Here is a 9,991-nt window from a genome sequence, read left to right as displayed (position 1 = left end):
ATTAATCGACTGATAATCAACTAATCCCTGCAGTGTCACGAAATGCGTCTCTATAGCACGCATTGTATTTTTCGTGCAATTTATAAGCGAAAATGAGTTGTTACGTGCATATGATACGCACTTCATGGCGTGTAAAACGCACGTATAGGCCTACACCACTAATCCTACCCAAACGTATAATATGCACGTACCCCACACACCACAAATCCTAAGGGGGTTTACAGTGCGTATCATTTGCACGTAAAAACAAATTTTCTCGTATAAATTGCACGATAAATACAATGCATGCTATAAGACTCATAATGCCCATGAGATGGGGTTGATGTTGGATAGCCTACAGCCTTGCATGAAACACCTTATCAAGATCTTTGGATTTTCTTTGAAATTACAAGCCGATTAATTAATATTAAAGGGATAGTTCATCTGTCATTAATTACTCACCATCATATCATTCCAAACCCGTAAGTCTTTTGTTCATATTCGGAACTAGGGCTGCACAATATAAAAAAAAAAAAAAAAAACATTTGCGATAATTAGTTAAACTAGATGCGAAAGTTCGTCGAGACAAACTTTAAGTTGGCTTGGAAAAGTTTGGACGAGAAGTTTAAAGTAGTTTGAAGTATTACATTATTACTTGATTTTGTCTTTCTCAATCCTTTTATAACAATTAAACATATTTTGTTGCCGTCACATGAAAAACGATCAAATTATCAAATAATTGTTCTGGGTGGTTGCTAGGTGGTTGCCATTGTGTTCTGGGTGGTTGTTATGAGATAGATAGATTAGAAATATTAGAATGGAAAATGAGTCTCGATGGATTAGAAATAGTACATAGATTGGCAGCTAATGAAGTCTGATGAGCCTCTCCAACTGTCAAAATTTGAATTTAGTTTAGAGTTAGAAAGAAAGAGAGAAAGAAAGAAATATAAGATAGATAGATAGATAGATAGATAGATAGATAGATAGATAGATAAAGTTAGGAAGAAAGCAAGAAAGCAAGAAAGAAAGAAAGAAAGAAAGAAAGAAAGAAAGAAAGCTTAAATGAGTCTCAATGAATAAGAAATAGTACATAGAATGGCAGCTGATGGAGTCTAATGAGCCTCTCCAACTGTCAAAATTTTAATTTAGTTTAGAGTTAGAAAGAAAGAGAAAGAAAGAAATATAAGATAGATAGATAGATAGATAGATAGATAGATAGATAGATAGATAGATAGATAGATAGATAGATAGATAGATAGATAGATAGATAGATGATAGATTAGTTAGGAAGAAAGCAAGAAAGGAAGAAAGCAAGCAAGAAAGAAAGCTTAAATGAGTCTCAATGAATTAGAAATAGTACATAGAATGGCAGCTGATGGAGTCTAATGAGCCTCTCAACTGTCAAAATTTGAATTTATTTTATTGAATTTATTAGAAGAAAGAAAGAAAGAAAGAAAGAAAGAAAGAAAGAAAGAAAGAAAGAAATATAAGATAGATAGATAGATAGGTTAGAAAGAAAGAAAGAAAGAAAGAAAGAAAGAAAAGAGAGAAAAGAGAGAAAGAAAGAAAGAAAGAAAGAAAGAAAGAAATATAAGATAGATAGATAGATAGGTTAGAAAGAAAGAAAGAAAGAAAGAAAGAAAGAAAGAAAGAAAGAAAGAAAAGAGAGAAAAGAGAGAAAGAAAGAAAGAAAGAAAGAAAGAAAGAAAGAAAGAAAGAAAGAAAGAAAGAAAGAAAGAAAAAAAGAGAGCGAGAAAGAGAGAAAGAAAGAAAGAATGCTTAAATGAGTCTCAATAAATTTGAAATAGTACATAGAATGGCAGCTGATGGAGTCTAATGAGCCTCTCCAACTGTCAAAATGTTGCAGTTGAAGTTGAAATAGTCTTGGCTCAATTTGAACATTCCGCAATGAAAGTCTATGGGATTTTATTTTTGATCAGCAATTTTAGGAAAACCGTTAGTCTGATCAGTCTGAAAAGAGCAAGCAACTCGAGTCAGAACAGTTTGAAGGTTTAGTCTGAGTTTAGTGGTTGTAGCTTGAACAGTTTAGGAGGAGTAGCGTGGAGAAATTTTGGCTAAGAATAATAATAATAAACTTAAATTAAATACAATATCAGTATGTTGACTTTTCCAAGCCAACTTAATGATCCAACGACAATTCGTATGTATTTTACGAGGTGGCTAATTCGTAAGAATTCGTACGAATGACCTACCCCTTACACCGCCCCTAAAACTACCCATCACTGGGGTTTAGACAAATCGTACGAATTCGTACGAATTAGCCTCCTCGTAAAATACGTAGCCTACGAATTGGTAGTGAGATAGCATTGGATATATTCGCTATGCAGCACGATGCTGCTTTTAAGTATTAAAATATAGCCTATTTACATATTTTAAAAAATGAAAATGATAAAACCAACATGCGTTTCACATTCTTTATTTTTTAAGATAAAGAAGCATCCTGTGCACATAAGTAGGCTACTTTGCTTATTGCGCCTAATAACATTAATCATGTCACACACTTATGTAACAGTCACGTGTCCAGTCTCTCGCTGTCTGCTTTGACCTAAGCCTTAGACTTTTCATAATCTTTTTAAGTATTAAAATCATTCAGTTATCGCAAGTCATTGCGATATGCATATTGCGATATGTAGCCTACATTTGCGTTTTTCCTATAATTTCGATATATCATGCAGCCCAATTCAGAATACAAATAAAGATCTTTTGAATGAAAGCTAAAAACTTTCTGTTTCTCCATTGACAGCTTATACGCAACTACCACTTTCAAGGCCCCGAAAGGTAATAAAGACATCATTAAAGTAATCTATGTGACTCCAGCGGTTTAAGATCTAGCGCGAAGGTGCGCGCGGCAAAAATGACGTCATTGCGGTGTGGGCTGTCGTGGTCCATGTTTTATAAAATGTCCACGAAACTTAATGAAATGTTTAGTGAAATTGGAAAATATTTAAGAGATCGTTAATTTAGTTGTATAGCCTACATTCATTTTTATACGTTTCATACGTTTTTATATCCACATATTTTGTTCTAATGTCACAAGTAATAATCTCAGGGTTTATTGGATTTTACACGATTCTTTTTGTAGTGTGGTATTGGTGGTGATGTAGCCCATAGATATCATATATAAACGCTAGATGCCTTATGGCGCAGTCACTTCCGGCATCATCGTTCGGCCATCTTGTGACAGTGCTCTGTGCATTAAGGTGAATGATCAGCACGCACACAAATCCTCTTATCTCGCTGAAATCTTGACGGATTTACAAACGGTTTGGTTTCTTACAAACGTTATTAACGTGGCTATAATTCCGAATGCTTGAAAATGTATGTTATAATTTTTCATATGTATGCAGTGTATGTATGCAGTGTCATAACTACATCTCTGACGTTTATAACAAACCAAACCGTTTGAAAATCGGTAGAAAAATGAGCAAGTTATGGTTATTTAAAAGTACATGCACCATTGAAGTAGTGAGCGAGTACACTGTCGCAAGATGGCCGCCACGTGCGGACGTCGACCTCCATTGGCCAGCAGTGCGCACGAGACATCTAGCCTTTATATGATATCTATGATGTAGCCTACTAAAATAAACATGGTCACGTGTGGACCTCTCTTCTTCTCACCGTTGATTCCTGATGGTTAAGAGGACAATTACTTGAGTCGTCCCCTGTCGTTTCACAGAGTAGTAGTACAACGGCGAGTGCGTCAAGTATTAACCGTTTAGGGAGGTGCGGGCGCAGTCTGCGGAGACTCGCGCTGCGGAGCCAGGCGAAAGTATATACAAGGCTTAAACCTCAATTTTATGAAGTGATGCCAGTGCTTTGGGCAATTTTTTTTTGTTTTTTTTACCTCTTTATTTAGAAAATATTAATCTCCAACACGCGTTTACACAAAACGGCTCTTGTGTCAACACAACGTGCATGCTTCATGACTCGTGATGCTGTCGTGAACGCACGAATGTGTGTTGTATTGACGCTCGAGTCTGCTCCGGAGTCATCACAACACGCATGCGTCGTGGTGCTCTCGTGAACACGCGTTGGAGTGGTATAAAAGTGGTAAATTATGTTTTTTTGAGCAAACTCACACTCAGAAGCACTCACATCACTTCATAAAATTGAGGTTAAACCACTGGAGTCACATGGATTACTTAAATTATGACTTTACTATCTTTCTTGAAAGTGGTAGTTGCCTAGCAGTCAATGAAAGGACAGAAAGCTCTCAGATTTCCTCAAAAAGATCTTGATTTGTGTTTCGAAGATGAACGAAAGTCTTATGGGTTTGGAACGACATGAGGGTTTAGTAATTATGACAGAATTTTTGGGTGAACTAACACTTTAATATAATATTAATGAAAATAACAAGAGAGAAATTCAGTAATTGAAGTTAAAAGGGACATGACAGACTGACCATTGATCAGCCCCAATTTTTAAAATAGACATCCTGCAGTGTAGCTGCAGAAGACAAATCTGCCTGTAAACTAAGAAGGATCAAGATCTAATTTAAATGTTGCACTGTATGAGCTTTATTTCATGGTAAAGAGAACAGCACAACGGGTCCACTACATTCCTAAATCATTCCATCATTGAGCTCAGTATGTAATTAATTTGCAGAAAATCAGCTGCAGAGAAATTCCTCTTTGAGTGTTCAGAGGAAAAAAAAAGATTTACTGGACTGACTTGAAGACAGAAGAAGAGAGAGATAGATGGAGGCTGCGTTGGATTCTTTACATTCTTGTGTGTATGGGCTGAGCAGCCATGATTTACGAGCACATTAAGGAGCATTACACGACCCCTGGCAAAGATCACAGAGGATGAGAGAGCTTGCTCTGGCCACTCACACAATAAAAAGACCTATTTTTAAGCATTTAAAACCACACAGGCTGCACATCGCAAACTCTCCACATGACTGAATTGATCCAAAGCTGTCTTTGATATAATTCAAGTTCCTCTTCAACATGATATATATGGGCGAACAATGACAGATATCCATTGCTGATGCATTGCTATTCAACACAGAGAGAGAGAAAAATAAAGCTATGAGATCATGTCACCTGTTTCTTACAGTGATACTGCTTACTGCATTAAGTGCATGCTCGATACCAATAATTATTGTGAAGACAACTAATAAATGGCTAAAAAAGTATTTGGGCAAGAAATTGTGGTAAAAAAACCTAAGATTATTAATTGTTAGTGCTATTAAAAATGGGTGGCCAATGTGGCATGCATAAAAACAAGCATGCACATTAAAAGTATTCAATATCAGCTAATACATATCCAATATGAACAAATTCTGAAAAATTTGCTCGTAACCAATTGATATGGCACCAATATATCATCCATCAATAATACTACAACTTTAATTTCCTTAGTGTAAATAGTTCACATTACTACTGTACATTTATAATGAAAACAAGTTTCTGTTTTAATGTATAATGGTGTATCAACCAAAAATGTGAGTTTAATTAAGAAATACAACAAAAAACATTAGAAGGTTAGTGAGGTGAATACTGAGGTGCACAAATCTAAACAAAAGCACACCATGCCACAGTTTCTGAGCAAGCTCTCAGCATCAATATCCCCACGAGGAAATCATCATTACAACTATGCAACCTCATTATTGACATCAACTAATTACACTCATACACCTTGCAATTTTACCAGTCTAACTGGATATTGCTTTCTTTTCATTAGTATCTCAGTCCATTTCTTTTCATCTAAAGGTCAGTTCTTCCAAATTCCCATTTCCCCCCCCCAATAGGGTCACGCATTGATCCACAGAACTAACCTAGACTGAGTGCACTAACAGACTCCCATCAGTTGTTCATCATATTCACATCCCGAATGAGATTACGGCATACGCTCCAAATAAGTTCATCCCTGGGAATTTTTGAAAAATCATCAGAAAGGCCCTGCACAACGTGGCCCACAGGACACCACACATACATCACATTCCAGATTTAGTTAGTAATCCCACAATCTAGTTAAGGATCTGGAAATTGGATCGAATCAATTAATTCTACAGTCAATTTGCATAAGAGATGGTCCACTGGCCATTAAAATTCTCAATTTGTCTTCAAACATCTCTTGGCCGACTACAATTTTAGAAATTAGAAGATACAACATTATTTATTATAATGAAATATAGGCCCTCTTTCTTACCAATTAAAAAGGAGAAGATCAACCTCTGTGACCACACTTTTACCGTATGACTCTCATTAAGGATTTAAAAACGCTAGACCTTATGCTTACATAGGTAATCACTACATAGAGATTCATAGTCCTCTTCCGAAGCATGAATCAATAGTCATTTAAAGCGTTTTATTAAGCGGCTCAAACACAAGCTGAGTTCAGACCTCTTCTAATCATAAACAAGGTGCTGACTCTGTATGTGTGACCTTTGGCAAATCCAGTTCATTCTTTTCCATTAACCTTCCCAGCTTTGCCATTTCTCTCTCGCTCTCTGTCTCTCCAGGGGAGTTTTCCTCTCAGTCAAAGCTGCTCCTAGTGCTTGTTGCTCAGAGGGATTGTTAAGTATCAATTCCTAGTGTCACCTTTGTGGGTTTTATTTATTTGTTGGCCTGCTGGTATGGAACACAGCGCAGGCATCACTCAGGTAGATGGATTATAATTCACCTGCCAGCCCTCATCAATCTCCACAATTTGACTTCCTGCATCACGTACAACTGTTACTGTCATATTAAAGCACTGCATTATAAAGATCAATGGCTTTTTAAATACGCTCTAGCTAAAGGTGATTGGTGACATTAAATGGAGAAAAAAAAAAAGAGGCTGATGACTGTCACACAGATGAGAAGCCTCACAAACTTGATGAGGGTTCCTACTAAACAATTACCATAACATACGCTCTGATGTTTAGGATTAATCAAATTGCAGGTTTCCAAAGGAATCGACACCTGATGATTTTCAGAAAAGCGGTTCTCGGGTCTTGACACCAAAAACAAAACATCTTCAAGGATTTCCGACAAGCTTTCTTTCACTGTGCAATTGAGGAGAAGAGGCATATGGCTGTGCAGTGACGAGTTTTCCTTCCTACCGACTGTTTAACCCTGCTAATGTCTCCCAGTAAGGAGCTCTGGAGGCACTGGAGACAGTGCAGCAGTCTACGCTCGTATGACAGATGGCTGATTGTCACTTTGTTTGGGCTGCTGCCTGCTGGGCTCAAGAAGGAAGTGAAGACCGGAAGCATTCGTATTCTTACAGCCATACACTACACTAAGCGAAGTACACGGGATAGATGCGACAGAGCGGTTTCTGCACATGCCTGCTGGGATCTCTGTGTGATTGTAAGAATCAGCAGTGCATCCCATTAGCACACACCTGGTCACTATGTACTCTGTTTTTGTGCCAAAAAACAACAGTTTAGTTAGAAGTGGCGACACTCCATATTGTTGTCTACTTGAAGATAATAAAATGAGTAGTTCATTAGAGAACACTGAAACTGTCATTGAAAGAATGTAATACAAGCTTCAATTCAACATGAAATACTTGGAATAATACAATGACAGATATTCACGATCAATGCATTTTTTTTTAAACGCCTGAAGAGAAAAAGTGAAAGGTATGAGTTCAGCTTCTTACAATGATTCCGATACACTCTTAGAAAAAATTTACACAAATTGTACAGTTTTTCACTGGGACAGTACCCTTAAAAGGACATCTTTGTATCTTATTTAAAGGTTCATAGTAGTACCTCAAGATATGTATTGTTACTCTAAGAGTACGTTTACATGATAATGACGTACTAAAAACAGAAACGTTTTTTTCTTTTTTCACGTACAGACGACAACGTTGTCAAAACGATCCTGTTCAAACGGATCCACAAAAACCATTCAAAACGCTGTATTATTCATGCCAGGCCGGTAGTTGGCGATGTCACTTCATAACAAACATTCACAAACATTACGCCTATAGACTGAACATGTAACATGCATGTGCATAACGTCACCGTTTTCACATATTCATGTTTTTGTAGTTTACACATGCAGACGATAACTGTATAGTTTTCAAAAGTTTGAGGTCCCCAAAACACCATTGTCATGTAAATGAATGGCCAAATAGCATAACATTTTTTCCGTTTTAGTTTAAAAGTGTGCACAACATTGTCAGTGTTGTGTAAACGGCCATTAAGGCATGGTACCTTTTAGAGGTAAAAAAAGAAGAAAAAGATGTCCTTTAAAGGGTACTGCCCCATTGACAAGCTGTTGTACCCCTAAAACACATATCTTCAGGCAAAACCTGAAGCTTTTCTTTATAAAACTTAAAATAAAAAAAAATAAGGAAAAAGGAAAATTAACGTTCAAAAGTTTTGGGGTCATTAAAATCATTTATGCATTTATTATGAAACATTTCCATTTCAAATAAAAGCTGTTCTTTTGAATTTTCAATTCATTAAAGAATACTGAAAAAATGGATCACGGTTGCCACAAAAATATTAACCAGCATAACTTTGATGATGGTAAGAATTTTTTCAACAAATCAGCATATTAGACTGATCTCTGTGGATCATGTGACACTGAAGACTGGAGTAATGGTGCTGAAAATACAGCTTTGCATCACAGGAATATATTATATTTTAAAATATATTTTAAATTGTAATAAAATGTCACAATATTACTGTTTTTACTGTATTTTGATCAAATAAATCTATCTACTCATCAATCAAATCCATCCATCCATCCATCCATCCATGTATCAATCAATCAATCAATATATATATATATATATATATATATATATATATATATATATATATATACACATACACACACACACACACACACACACACACGCACATACATATATACATATACATATACACACATACATATATAAAATTACACTATATGCAAATATAACAGTTCATTTCAGTGGTTAAGCAAATTGTGTGCAAAAAAACCAAAACATTCCCATATGGCAAATGATGTTTGAGTTTTGCAGTTGCTCAATCCATGCGTCTCATCCATGATTGCTCGCTCACTTGCGGACTGTATGGACTGAACCTAAACCATTCGGGACTTTGGGATTAATTAACAAACAGAAGCATTTACAGTTGACTGCATCTTGTACACGTCTCTGACCGCCTCCACCTCTCGCATCTGTCTCAAATGCATCTTGGAGAGCAATTGGTGTTTTCATGATTAGATAGCTATTAGTAAAAACACATGAAGTGACCAAGTCTAAAAACTCTCTAAAAGTGCTTTGCGTGCTTTGTTATCAGAGTCATCTTGCTGCCGTTTGAGTAAAATGCACCACTGCAAGTTTAAACAATCACCCTGTCAGCAATGTGCTCAATCAATTACTGCTGTTGATGTTATCAATGGCTTCATCTTCCCTGTCGGTCTCCCTCTATCAATCATTTTTTTCTGTATTGCTCTTTCTTACTCTGTTTGTATTTCCCTGTCAGCCTTTCTTTTTGTCTGTCTGTCTATATAATTATACTTCTTTTTTTTGCATTTGGCAGATGCTGTAATCCATATGACACTGCATTCACGTTTTTCAGTTCATGCTTACCCTGGGAATCGAACCCATGACCTTTTTTTGAAGTTGCTATCTATCTATCTATCTATCTATCTATCTATCTATCTATCTATCTATCTATCTATCTATCTATCTATCTATCTATCTATCTTTATCTATCTATCCATCTATCTATCTATCCATCGTCCATCCATCCATGTATCAATCCATGCATCAATGCATCAATCAATCAAACAATATCATCTACCTATCATCCATCCATCCATCCATCCATCCATCCATCAATGTATCAATCAATGAATCTATGCATCAATCAAACAATATCATCTACCTATCATCCATCCATCCATCCATCCATGTATCAATCAATGAATCTACGCATCAATCAGTATCTACCTATCCATCCATCTAATCAATCAATTATCCATCCATCCAGTCATGTATCAATTAATCATGTATCAATCTTTCAATGTATTTACCAATCAATCAATCAATCAAT

Source organism: Rutilus rutilus (genome assembly GCF_951802725.1).
Source record: "Rutilus rutilus genome assembly, chromosome: 13".
Lineage (NCBI taxonomy): Eukaryota > Metazoa > Chordata > Actinopteri > Cypriniformes > Leuciscidae > Rutilus > Rutilus rutilus.
Note: the sequence above shows the minus strand (reverse complement) of the source record.